The 12,021-nt window shown below is 43.3% G+C and overlaps 1 long non-coding RNA gene across 1 annotated transcript; it reads right to left on the bottom strand.

Moving 5' to 3' along the window:
• Positions 1-6,900: 6,900 nt before the first annotated feature.
• Positions 6,901-11,637, bottom strand: LOC134147428 (uncharacterized). Its single transcript, XR_009960011.1, has 4 exons — positions 10,970-11,637; positions 9,361-9,471; positions 8,302-8,436; positions 6,901-6,996 (listed from the first exon to the last, which is right to left on the bottom strand). It is a non-coding gene; the product is annotated as an uncharacterized LOC134147428 (long non-coding RNA).
• Between the last annotated feature and the right edge of the window lie 384 nt (positions 11,638-12,021).

Genomic DNA, 12,021 nt, shown 5'->3' with positions numbered 1-12,021 from the left:
ACGAAAAATGGTGACCACGTGGGGCTTATCTCCCCCTTTTTCTCAATCATTGCTAGAAAATGTTCTGACGGGACAGCTCTTAACACCGTATGATCTCCGTCAACTGGCAGCAATGATTCTAACCCCGATACAGAAGCTTTAATGGGAACAAAAGTGGCGAGATTTATGTTATGCTGCTTCTCTAGAAAACTTAGATAGACCCATCGGCGATCCATGTAAAACTGCTGGGTTGCCGCAGCTCTTGGGACAAGCGCCTCTAGAGGACCCGCAGCTTCAAGCCCGTTTAGATCCGCAGGTTCTAAGGCAGTCTGCGTCTCTAGCCTTACAAGCTATGTTAAAAATCCCAGAGACCGGGAAGCCGACTCCTTCTTTTACGAAAATACTCCAAGGAGTTGAGGAGCTGTATATGCTCTTTTTTGACCGCCTCCGGGATGCATTAGATAAACAAGTCGATAACCGTGAAGCAAAAGAGGTGCTGCTGTTAAAGCTAGCAGTAGAAAACGCTAACACGGATTGCAAAAAGGTCCTGCAAGCTATGCCTTCAATATTCATTCAAATGCCTCCCTAGTCGAAATGATAGAGGCCTGTAACAGAGTCGGCTCCATTCATCACCAAACGGAGTCGCTAGCCATGGCATTTGCCGCCCCATTGACTGTGCGGCCGAAAGGCCAAAGGAAGTGTTTCCAGTGCGGCGACAGCAGTCACCTTGTGTCCAGCTGCCCGCAAAGAGCAGGGACCGGTGTGCCACAACCCGCCACGCCGGGAATCTGCCCAAGGTGCAAGAAAGGACGGCACTTTGCTAACCAGTGCCGATCAAAATATAGCAAAGACGGTGCGCTCTTGCCCCCGCGCTCGGGAAAGGGGGGGAGGAGCGCGGGACGGCGCGCGATGACACAAATACCACCGTCCACGCCGGTGACGCGGACGCTCGCCCCTCAAGCGACATTAATACAGACAACAGCACCAACTACGATGCCGATGATGTCTGCGTCGCCATGGACTCCCTCTCCACCAAAACAAGAGGAAGTGCCGGAGTGGATGTTTCCCCAGTAAAGGAGACAACTTTATGGGGGACTCAGGTGAACAAAATTCCCATTAATGTGAAGGGGCCTCTCGGCAGTGGATGCAGCGCACTCCTACTAGGACGCTCGAGTACAATCCTGGCAGGGCTGTTTATACTACCTGGTGTGATTGATGTTGATTGATTATGAAGGGCAGATTCACTCAATGGCATGGACCGTCTCCTCCACCGTTTGCGCCCAAGGACACTCGGATTGCCCAATTAATATTGTTTAAAGCTATAGTACCCAGAACAACTAACAGGAAAAGAGGATCTGCTGGGTTTGGCTCCACAGGAGCCCCAGCCGTTCTTTAGGCCACTGATACCGCACAGCAGCGACCAACGCTTTCTATCACGGTGCGTAATACACAGCATCGCCCTTAACACATCAAATGTACCATGCTTATAGATACAGGAGCAGATGTGACCGTCATTTCCTCATCAGACTGGCCAGCTACTTGGCCCACAATTACACCATCCGGGGGCCTGGTGGGCGTTGGCAGGTTGTCTAACACCTTGCAAAGCACCTTGATTCTCACCATTCAGACAAAAGAGGATACATTATGCACCGTGCACGCCTACATCACCAATATCCCTATTAGCCTCCTGGGACGTGATGTGCTAGGGCGGTGTCGATTTACTATTTCCTCCCCAGAAGATTTTCCCTAGCCGCCATTGAAGGGCGACCAACACTTCAATTAACCTGGAAAACCAATGACCCAGTTTGGGTCGATCAATGGCTGCTCACGGGAGAGAAGGTCACTGCTCTGCAAGTCCTGGTTCTGGAACAGCTACAGCAGGGACATATTGTCCCTACGAACAATCCTTGGAATTCCCCCATATTCATTATTAAAAAGAAAAGTGGAAAATGGCATTTATTGCATGATTTACGACAGATAAATGCAGTAATCAAAGATATGGGACCATTGCAGCCTGGTCTGCCCTCGCCCACAATGATTCCGGCAAACTGGGACATAGTAATTATTGACCTAAAGGATTGTTTCTTTACTATACCACTACACCCTGACGACGCACCTCGCTTTGCCTTTTCTGTGCCACAGGTCAACAGGCAGGAGCCCATGGATAGATACCACTGGACGGTGCTGCCTCAAGGGGTGAAGAACTCACCAACCATGTGTCAGTCTTATGTGGCCCACGCTATTCAACCAGTACGACAGCAGTTTCCGCGGCTTTACCTGTATCATTATATGGATGATCTTTTAATAGCCGGAGCATCTAAAGCAAATATCATAAAGGTGTTGGAAGTACTGACCACCAACTTACAAACTGCGGGTTTTCAGATAGTATCCGAGAAAGTGCAAACAGAGCCACCTTGGAAATATCTTGGCTGGAAGATCCTACAACAAACAATTTGGCCGCAACTAATATCAATAACTGCGGACATATGCACTCTGAATGACGTTCAAAAACTCTTAGGAAACATCAGTTGGATTCGGATTCAATGTAGCATTGATAACGCCACCTTAGCTCCTCTATTTGCATTATTAAAGGGTGACCCAGATATCAAAGCCCCTAGGCGATGGACGCCAGAGGCTCGAGGAGCGTTAATGAGCGAATCGCAATGCAGCAATGCTATAGGAGAAGTGAGACTTGCCCAGTACAGCTGTTTTTGTGCAATCAAGAGCAACAGCCGATGGCAATTATTAGTCAATGGGACGCACAGTGCCCCGATCCCCTGATTTTGCTGGAGTGGGTTTTCCTTCCACATCGATTCCAGAAAACCATTGTCACCCGAGTCGAGATGTTCGCGGCCCTGATTCAGAAGGGCCGAGACTGAATAGTAGCCTTAACTGGCCAGGAACCAGTCAAGATTGTTATACCTATGGCTGAAGGTTACTTAGACTGGTCTTTACGAAACAGTCTTGAATTGCAGGTGGCCCTGGCAGGGTTTGAAGGACAACTAGGCGTCTATTTACCGCCACACAAAATGTTCTCGTTCTATTCCAATGTTAAGATAGAGGAAGCGCCGTTATGCCGCCGCCAGCCGGTGGATGGCGTCACTGTTTTTACCGATGGGTCGGGAAAAACGGGCAAGGCAGCACTTACATGGCAAGCTGGGGGCCAGTGGCAGTGCCAGGTAGAACAAATGCAAGGCTCTCCACAAATAGTAGAGCTACATGCTTTGATCATGGCTTTCCGATTATTTGCGGACCAACCGCTCAATATTGTGTCGATTCCCAATATGCCGTAGATGTAGCCCTACAAATTGAACGGGCGTGTTTACGACATGCAGCGAAAGAGGTTTTGTTCTTGAAATTTAAGGAGTTGCTGTTTCTGAGTGAGCAACGCTCTCATCCATACTGTGTCATACATATCCGCGGTCACACCGCGTTGCCTGGTATTTTCACTAAGGGTAATGCTCATGCGGATCATTTGACGAGTCCGGCCTGGATGGCTCCGGTGCCTAACCCCTCAGCACAAGCACAGTTATCACACTCATTTTTCCATCAGTCAGCCAAGGTTTTAGCGAAGCAGTTCGGCCTCACCCAGGCTGATGCTAAACTGACTGTTCAAACCTGCCTGGACTGCCGGCTGTTTGCTTCGAGGGCCTCCCCTGCAGTGAACTCGCACGGTCTGCAGTCCCTGCAGCTGTGGCAGACGGATGTTACGCACATCGCAGAATTTGGCAAGCTGCAATACGTCCATGTATCGGTGGATACCTTTTCTCAAGCTGTTTGGGCCACCACTGCGGTGGGTGAAACAAGTAAATGTTCAGAGCCACTTCTGAGCTGCCTTTGCTGCCCTTGGCATTCCGAGAGAGGTAAAAATAGAGGTCCAGCCTATGTCAGCCGGTCTACGCGACAGTTTTTACACACCTGGGGCATTCACTATCGCACCGGTATTCCCTGCTCTCCTACAGGGCAGGCCGTTGTGGAATGCACACATCACACATTGAAGGCCGTGTTGACCAAGCAAAAAGGAGGAGACAGCCGTGAAACACCACATGCCGGGTTGTGGAAGGCCTTATTTGTATTAAACCATTTATCAATGCCCGTTGCACATGACGACATGCCCCCTATAGTCAAACACTATCATAATATGTGTTCAACACTTGTGCCAGTACCTAGGTCGGAGCCTGCGTTAGTGTTAGTGAAAGACTTACGCACAGGTGACTGCGAGGGACCTCACCAACTAATCACGTGGGGCCAAGGGTATGCTTGTGTTTCCACAGGTCACGGGCCGCGATGGGTCCCGGCATGGGGAGTTTGACCCTTCCTGGCCTCGTCCTCCTTGCTGCCATCATCGCCTGTGGTTCAGCATGGCTCTCCGTCTCCCCATGCCCAAATGTCTGGATCACCCTCGCCAACATGACAGGACAACAATCTTTATGCCTATCACTGGCAACACCGACCAACCCGTTCACAACGTGTCTTGTGGGTGTACCCCTCGGAAGTTGGGGCATGGTGATCCCTCTCTCGTCGCCAGTGAGCGCGCTCCTCAATACCTCTCAGACGGCGGTTGACAACTGGGACGGTTGGGCAGCCCATCTTCCACGCGCCCCCTGGAGCCACAGGAATTGGACATTCCGGGAACTGTGCGAGCGGATGCCTGTCTCAATTTTAATTACACAGGCCAGAACCAGACCACCAAACAAGTTGTAAATGCTATGCTTGCGCCCTATCGCAATGCCACATTTTGGTGCAATTACACAACCAAAAACAGGTCTCATTCCTGATACTATGATCTTAAACAGCACCTGAGCCCATTGCCGGGAAAAGCGCAGCACTCAGGCTTATGCAGCCGACTGCGCTGATAACCTAGACTTTTGGGATACTGATAAAACCATTGCTGCATCAATTCTGGCACCTGGCGTCGGTGTCGCGCATGCATTGACGACGCTGAATAAGCTGGGCTGCTGGCTAGCAAAACAAACCAACGCAACATCATTGGCCCTCTCTGGTCTCTTAACTGATGTCGATTCTATCTGACACGCCACTCTGCAGAACAGAGCAGCGATTGACTTTTTATTGCTAGTCCAAGGACATGAGTGTGATGAGTTTGAGGGCACGTGTTGTATGAACCTGTCCGATCACTCCTATTCCATCTTTACGCAGGTACGGCATCTCCAACAATTAACGAGTGAGCTACAACACAGCTCATTTGGTATTGATAGTTGGCTCTCTGGCCTAGGAATCGTAGGATGGGTGAAAGAACTTGTTAAACTCAGTATTTTAATATTACTTGTTATTTGCACTCTAATGCTGATTATTCCCTGCTTATTGCAATGCTTGCGATGCAAGATAGCGGGCATGCTGAAGGGCACGTGGATGGTTGAAAACAAAAGAGGGGGAATTGTGGTGGGGTTTGCTGGACACTGAACTAGGCGACCCATCCTTCAACTAAGACTAAAAAGGAAGCATGGTATGAAAAACATGGAACAAGAACATGGAATATGAGCCAAGCAGCTAACCACGGTGTTTTCTTATGAGGAAATTGTATCAAGGGACGTAACCAACCGTGTCGGTAGCTGGAGCACGTGCTTATCGCTGTATACCCAGTCACCGTGCTGTGTACGTTGCGTGGATGACTCGTGCTTACTGTATCAGGATATATATTTTGCCTTCTGATATGAATAAAGGTCTTCCGATCAGAACCTGTCAGGAGTCTGTGCAATCAATCCCTTCAATGCTAGATGCTGCTATACGCAAGAAAGTTAAAATTACCATTTCCACAAGAAAAGTTGTCACGGGAAAATATCTACTTATGCCATCCCTCTTGTTTTTATGTTACACCTATTACAGGAACTTACAAATCATCATTTTGTCATTTGTTTAGCACCAACAACATGCTGAAAATGAACTATTCGACGGATACGACTACTAGATCCCCACCCTAAACAGTTGCCTTATCCACGTAGACAATACAAACAGACAATATACAAGTAGTGATAAACTGAGACTATGTTTTAATAGCCGTATGTTCTCCATTTAGGTTTTTTGTTTCCTTCATTTTTTTCGGACTGTTGGAACTTTTCTGTGTGAAGGAATAAACATTTTTGGTATTTTGATAACACGTTGCCAAAGAAAACATTAAACTGATTTTTAATTGCTAGAAATTCCTTCTAAATGAAATTCAGTTAAAGTACAAGGTGTTGAGTTGTTTCTGCAGAAAACGATGGCATCAAACACCAACATTACAACTGTGGCAGAGGCAGGATTTCTGTAAATGAAATTCTTTTCAAGTGATTATTCCCGTTTAAAAATACCCAGTCAACAGAGATTACTTGTGCTTCCTTTCCACAGAGCAGTATCTGGGGACTCAACCGGCAAAATTTAGCTGCAGGAATATATGTGTATTAACCATTTTTGAAGAGATTTATCTTGTCTAGCTTTGGAATTGTTTACTGACATTCCTTTTAAGCTTAAAAGGTGGTGTCAAATAATTTTATGAAACTCATGAAGTATTTTAAAGACAGTATTTATGGAAGACCTCTTAAAATCCCATAGCAGTGCTAAGCAATGCACATAAAACTACAGAAGCCTTTTCCATAGTTGTTAAGGTTAGGAAAAAACACTGTTAATTTTATATAACTTCATTCATCTGGGAATTTCTGAATTGTGGTAGTGACTTGTGGTTTGACTAGAGCATATATTTTACAAAGATATTCAGCCTTGCTTTTTAATTAGACAATCTACTATATCCCTTGGAAATCCTGTGCTGTATTTCATTTTGAAATTCTTTATCTTCAGTTTCCAGCTACTGGATCTCATATATATATATATATATATATATATATATATATATATCCTATATATTGGGAGCTGTCTAGAATCAGAAATCATTCCTTAGTAGGTACTTACAGATCACAGACCTGGACATTTTCTTCTTGAACCCTCTTTCTGAGTTTGTCAGAGTTAAGAAAGCAGCAGGTAGCTTCCTAAATTATTATATGGAGTGTCTACCAATTAGCTGGACTGTAAAAGAGAGAAAAATACATCCTAAATACCTTCACAACCATAAAATTAGTGTTCATATTAGCTGTGCACCTCCACCCACCCTATTGAGCACACCATCAGTTTTACAAATAGCACTCCCACTTACTCAAAAATTAACTGCTTTTATGTACTGCTTCGCTCTTAGCAGCTAAGGGAGAAAGAGTTTACCCTGTCTGGTCTCCTACATTTATTCAGTAGTGTAAGTGGCAGGAATAGAAGTGCACAGGACAAATGACAGAAAGCATTTTCAATCAAGGAGCAGAACTGTTCAAATACGAGACAAGATCTTCTCAGACACATCTGTGGGAAGTAGAAGAAATCAGAGTGTTGTCAGGGGCCATGTAACATAATCCATCCCCTATCAACTCCTAATGATTAATCAATGAGGTATTTTGAAGGTGCTGGCAGAACTTTAGCAAGATCCTTAGGCTTCAGAGATGTGGAAAAACCAGGAGGAAGCTAGGCCTTGTAGTAAAGCTCACAAGAGATTTGTTTAGTGTTCATAAAACACCATAAAAAGCAACATTTGTTCCAGATGAAGTCTCTGAGATCTGCAAACATAGGTTTCTAAATCCCTGAAGGCAATTCCCCTTCTTTTTTGTAATCTGTTTCGAATTCTTTAAAGAACACAAGAAAATAGAGGTGTGTCTTGAATTCAGGATTAGGACTCCGATTCTGTCTTTGAAATGCTGCAAGTAATTATGTTTGTGAAAACAATTTTTTTTGGCTAAAGCACAGTCTTAAAATAAATTCTGACATAATTTTCTTCGCACGTGCTGGCTGGCTGCATTTTTAAATTGCACTTCTCATTGCTGTGATGATAGGATTTAGCAATTCAAAAGTCTATCCTCCTCTCTATCTCTTCAATGAATTTCAGAAATGTTTTCTGGACAGGGTTTTAAAAGTGGCATCTTTACTTAAAGCAAATGCCTTTTGGACTCAGTTCTCCAAAGTCAGCATGCACTCAGTTATTATGTATATTTGTATCTTCTGTTCCATCACAGTAAAACTAAGCACACTGCTCAGACCCTTGAATGACATCGAAACTGTCATTGCGAACACACCTCTTTGGTACATGGGTAGCTCAAATTCTCCATGTTGCCCACATTAGCCATGAGCAGAGTATTGATTTTTGTTGTTGTTGTTGTACTTTTCATGTTAGTAGATATCACACAAGAGATGTATTTGTTCTCTTTTATAAAGGATCATGCTAACCTCCATTAACATCAGCTCTAATTTACCAAGACGCATTCGTCTAAATCTGAATGATTACCGTATGTCTACCGTTCATTATGAGTTTCAGAGTCTTCATCTGATTTCCATTTTGAAGCTTTGGGGGATGGCTCTGGCTTTCATTTATTTAATCGTGCACTAAACAACTTGTCCTCAGCACTCGCAGCTTAAGTTCCCTTGAGAGCTCTGCAATACAAGAGGGAGCATTATGCAAATAGTATAGGATTTCTTTAAGATGGTATTGTGCTAATTACCAACCACTGACTGCAGTAGTGATCTGCTCTAAGGCTTCTTAGAGATCCATCTTCTATTTCCATATTTTATAAATTGTGATGGCTTTTTTATTGATATCCCAGTGTGCTTTTCGGGGCAAATGCTAGTTATGTTCATTGTGACTATTAATACCCCAAATTCATGCAAAATACAAGCTCACGGTATTTTTTTGACTAATTTTCATGTGGCCTTTTTATTTTTTTATTGGATATTAAATTGATGAGTAGATCTTGAAGTGCAGGCAAAAAAAGTAAGATTTCTTAAATGAGGCCAGGATGTCCAGGCCTCTTCATTTCATCCCAATAACTAACTTTGGCCGCTTTACTCTCCATACTGTGAAATATAAAGGGGGGGGGAGAGAAAGCCATATTATACGAAAAACATGGGAAGTGTAGATGTACAGGATACTTCCTTTGAACGCACGCTCTCTCTTTTACCCCTTCCTACAAAAGTTTTGTCAAAGACAAGGAATATTATCTCATGGCACGCTAAGAAACCTATCACCTTGTGGAGAAGAAATGTAGTAAGATGTGCAGAAATTCACGATGTTTTCAGAAACACTGCTGTTTAATGTGTTATAGTAGCCCTTCTAGACCTGATATCCTTCCATGCTAGTGAGAAACACAGAGAGAAACAGGAAACGAGTAAGATGGGGGGTTTCAAATGTCAGTTTTGATACCTGCATTTTATATCCACATTCTGCTTTCTTTCCTGTGTCCCATACGTTGAGCCCAAACATGTTTTTCCTCCTCTACCTTTAGTTGTCAAACTGCAGGTGAAAAGGACATGCCTGACTAGGGGCAATCTTTCAAGCTGAAAAGGTGCAGCTGCACTTACCTTAGTGCCTGGAAGCTTTACATTAACTCTCTCATTTCTTTCCATTTGCTTTTCATACAGGAGGAGAGAGGCTCCTGCAGACTTCGTTTGCAGAGCTTCTAGAAACCTAAGCTGCATTTAAAAGAGATCTTCAATATAAACTTAAGGTGACATATAAATGCTCAGTTGCAACAATAACAAATACCTAGAGTCAGCTTGCCATTATTAGAAGTTCAGCAAATAGGGAAAATTCTGCTTTTGTGACAAAGGCAAAAAATACAACTAAATAACAAGGCTCCCTAGTTCAGTGCCATATTAAATCCATCACTGATTTTAAGGACAGTGCTGAACCTGAGGGAAGGACACCTTTGAAGCTAGCTGGAACGAGCATTAGCAAATGGAGCAGTAAAGTAAGAGAAGGTTTACATTATTAAAGAGCTCCCTCACGAACAGTGAGACATTACAGGAAGAAAGGTAGAATAGCTCATCCCTCAGACACAACAGCAAACACACGCACACAGAGAAGGGTGAGTTTTCCTGAGAAAGTCTGCATTTGTAAGCCCTCCTCCTTCCACCTGCTTACGCTGTGCACAAGGGATTTTCCTCCCTTCCAGCCTTTTGGCCTCTGAAATGAGCAGCAGAGATCATCTGACAACAGAGCCTCTGGCAGCATCAGCAGCAGAAAGACATTTCTGAGCTTGGCAGTAAAACAGCCTCACTGGAGACTCAGCGGGTCTCTGAGCTAAAACATTTGCTGGTCAGCAAGAAAAATACGCCGTCGTAACAATAACAGCACAGCAAAATATGTCAAACGGTTGCATATTAATGCTCCTGGTTCTTCTGTTTTTAGAAGAAATACACAATTCACTGCATAAGGAAGTATAACATAGGTATTACACTAAGACCATCAACCTAAAATCACTATTCTGCTTGACAATGGTGTATTTACTAGAGCTATACTTTCCCCAGACAGCTTATGACTGAAAAGATAATAACAAAAACACAATCTCTTTTCTTTCCCCCCAAACTTGACAAAATCTGTCACAAAACCAATTTTACTGTTTCCTTTCATGTGAGTTTCATTCACTTGGAACAGTGAATGCAAAAATTGGCACACTTGAATCTGTTATGCATTAAACTCAAATGACTGTTGGCAATACTTGAAGAATTCATGGGACTCAGGTCTTGGTGATGGAAAATCCAGACAGACAAGAGGAAATAAAACCAGGAGTCTCTTCTGATGTGTAAGTAAAAAAAAAAAAATGAAGGTATAAATCACAAAAACTGATGCTACTTCCAAAGCACTTTCTGTAAAATGGAATTAGAATTATCTAGGCAGGTTCTTATGACAGGACCACCACCAGGACTTCCAAGGGCTTCAGGAAATACGCAAAGGTGTGAAATTTTGGAATAAACTTACAGTAGAGACAAAAACGTCATGATCAAACATTTATGGTTATACGCAGGTAGGATCAGGTAACAACTAGAAAAAATTAGAATGACTGAACACCTGCAAATTCAAAGTTAAGACGAATGGAATTTGATAGAAGAGACGTAATAGCCAGGAGAACAATATTAAAATTACAGACATGCTTTCAAGTTAGAACTTAAGGCAAATCTTATGAATCACCCAGCTATCCATAGCTGTGCTCCAGAACTGACAACCCAGCACACATCCTCTAGATTGAAGTTCTTCTTCAAGGACGGAATCCACAGGTTATATTTGGAAGCTCTGTCTGACTCGCCAACTTCCAGCTAGTTGATGTTTCTTCTCAAATATTAATTCTCTTCCTTGAAGCACTGACAGATAAGGAGCGCTCTTCCTTTTCTTGTCCCTTTGAATTATTCTGCTTCTTGCTCCTTGAGTCTCACTACTAGAGGAGATTTCTAATGCATTGATACTTCTTCAATTTTTTGAATCTTTCTAGTCCCTTTGTGACCTAAATTCACACCTCTTCTGCTGCATAAAGCTGTCTTATTGGGTGGAAGGTAGAAATAACCACAGGTTTCAGGTTCAGTATTCCCAAATGATTTCTGGATAATAGATTTCTGATCAGTCATATTCACTCTGCTTCTCCTCAAGAAAGTTCTGAGCAATGGCAGACTCACCAGAGCTACTTACTTACAGAGTGAGCAGGAAAGTATTTCAGTAGGTCACATTCAGAAAGTTATCTTTAACTGACAGATCTGAAGTGATTTTTGTGCCTGTCCATCTTCTCACTAAATACATAAATATCTTGCAAGAGAACGGTTTCCCAGGACCTATTAAGAAACATCTTGAACATGAGTCATTTGCTCCATTTGTGAAGTATGTCAGCAGTGTTTTCAACTTAGTCATACAGCAACAGTTTTGCCACTTTCTGTATTAGCCCAGTTGATAACTGCTTAACTCAAGCAGCTCAGCTCTGACAATGTAAACACTTCATAGACTACTCTAGACATGCACTGAACCTAGGTTTGACAAACCACTCAAGCCTCCATCATGGATTTCTCACTTGTGTTCAACTTTATCATCATTAGTCCCATATTCTAATTCTTACTAAGAGGTTGTCAATAAAACATGCTTCCAATTTCTCCTTCTGATCATTCACGAGCTAGAGCTAAAAGAGGAAAAAAAGAATAATATTCAAAAGGTGAATTAAATCTAATGCATCAAAGTCACATAGCTTGTTAGCTGAAGAC

The sequence above is a fragment of the Rhea pennata genome, chromosome 15 (assembly GCF_028389875.1).
Source record: "Rhea pennata isolate bPtePen1 chromosome 15, bPtePen1.pri, whole genome shotgun sequence".
Lineage (NCBI taxonomy): Eukaryota > Metazoa > Chordata > Aves > Rheiformes > Rheidae > Rhea > Rhea pennata.
This window is presented reverse-complemented; position numbering and strand designations above follow the sequence as displayed.